Here is a 2,500-nt window from a genome sequence, read left to right as displayed (position 1 = left end):
ATCACCAGTCAAACCATCAACACCAGTCAAACCATCATCACCAGTCATACCATCATCACCAGTCATACCATCATCACCAGTCATACCATCAACAAGAGTCATACCATCATCACCAGTCTAACCATCACCAGTCAAACCATCATCACCAGTCATACCATCAACAAGAGTCATACTATCATCACCAGTCAAACCATTATCACCAGTCATACCATCATCACCAGTCAAACCATCATCACCAGTCAAACCATCAACACCAGTCAAGCCATCATCACCAGTCAAACTATCAACACCAGTCAAACCATCATACCATCATCACCAGTCAAACCATCATCACCAGTCAAACTATCATCACCAGTCATACCATCAACAAGAGTCATACCATCATCACCAGTCAAACCATCATCACCAGTCATACCATCAACAAGAGTCAAACCATCATCACCAGTCAAACCATCGTCACCAGTAAAACCAGCATCACCAGTCATACCATCATCACCAGTCAAACCATCATCACCAGTCATACTATCATCACCAGTCAAACCATCATCACCAGTCATACTATCAACACCAGTCATACCATCAACAAGAGTCATACCATCATCACCAGTCAAACCATCATCACCAGTCATACCATCATCACCAGTCATACTATCAACACCAGTCAAACCATCATCACCAGTCAAACTATCATCACCAGTCATACCATCATCACCAGTCATACCATCATCACCAGTCATACCATCAACAAGAGTCATACCATCATCACCAGTCAAACTATCATCACCAGTCATACCATCATCACCAGTCATACCATCATCACCAGTCAAACCATCATCACCAGTCAAACTATCATCACCAGTCATACCATCAACAAGAGTCATACCATCATCACCAGTCATACCATCATCACCAGTCAAACCATCATCACCAGTCATACCATCAACAAGAGTCATACCATCATCACCAGTCAAACCGTCATCACCAGTCAAACCATCATACCATCATCACCAGTCAAACTATCATCACCAGTCAAACCATCAACACCAGTCAAACCATCATCACCAGTCAAACCATCATCACCAGTCAAACTATCAACACCAGTCATACTATCATCACCAGTCAAACCATCATCACCAGTCAAACCATCATCACCAGTCATACTATCATTACCAGTCATACTATCATCACCAGTAAAACCATCATCACCAGTCAAACCATCAACACCAGTCAAACCATCATCACCAGTCATACCATCATCACCAGTCAAACCATCATCACCAGTCATACCATCAACACCAGTCAAACCATCATCACCAGTCATACCATCATCACCAGTCAAACCATCATCACCAGTCATACCATCAACAAGAGTCATACCATCATCACCAGTCTAACCATCACCAGTCAAACCATCATCACCAGTCATACCATCAACAAGAGTCATACTATCATCACCAGTCAAACCATTATCACCAGTCATACCATCATCACCAGTCAAACCATCATCACCAGTCAAACCATCATCACCAGTCAAACCATCAACACCAGTCAAGCCATCATCACCAGTCAAACTATCAACACCAGTCAAGCCATCATACCATCATCACCAGTCAAACTATCAACACCAGTCAAACTATCAACACCAGTCAAACCATCATCACCAGTCATACCATCATCACCAGTCAAACCATCATCACCAGTCATACCATCAACAAGAGTCATACCATCATCACCAGTCTAACCATCACCAGTCAAACCATCATCACCAGTCATACCATCAACAAGAGTCATACTATCATCACCAGTCAAACCATTATCACCAGTCATACCATCATCACCAGTCAAACCATCATCACCAGTCAAACCATCATACTATCATCACCAGTCATACCATCATCACCAGTCAAACCGTCATCACCAGTCAAACCATCATACCATCATCACCAGTCATACCATCAACACCAGTCAAACCATCATCACCAGTCAAACCATCATCACCAGTCAAACTATCATCACCAGTCAAACCATCATCACCAGTCAAACTATCAACACCAGTCAAACCATCATCACCAGTCAAACTATCAACACCAGTCATACCATCAACACCAGTCAAACCATCATCACCAGTCAAACCATCATCACCAGTCAAACCATCAACACCAGTCAAACCATCATCACCAGTCAAACCATCATCACCAGTCAAACCATCAACACCAGTCAAGCCATCATCACCAGTCAAACTATCAACACCAGTCAAGCCATCATACCATCATCACCAGTCAAACTATCAACACCAGTCAAACTATCAACACCAGTCAAACCATCATCACCAGTCATACCATCATCACCAGTCAAACCATCATCACCAGTCATACCATCAACAAGAGTCATACCATCATCACCAGTCTAACCATCACCAGTCAAACCATCATCACCAGTCATACCATCAACAAGAGTCATACTATCATCACCAGTCAAACCATTATCACCAGTCATACCA

At 42.8% G+C, this 2,500-nt stretch overlaps 1 protein-coding gene across 2 annotated transcripts in view; it reads right to left on the bottom strand.

Moving 5' to 3' along the window:
- The window catches only part of maptb (microtubule-associated protein tau b), a 21,899-nt gene that overhangs the window by 6,510 nt on the left and 12,889 nt on the right, over positions 1–2,500 (bottom strand). The window lies entirely within an intron of this gene.

The sequence above is a fragment of the Thunnus maccoyii genome, chromosome 18 (assembly GCF_910596095.1).
Source record: "Thunnus maccoyii chromosome 18, fThuMac1.1, whole genome shotgun sequence".
In the NCBI taxonomy this organism is placed as follows: Eukaryota; Metazoa; Chordata; class Actinopteri; order Scombriformes; family Scombridae; genus Thunnus; species Thunnus maccoyii.
The sequence above is the reverse complement of the archived record's forward strand: the minus strand, read 5'-3'. Positions and strand labels throughout refer to the sequence as shown.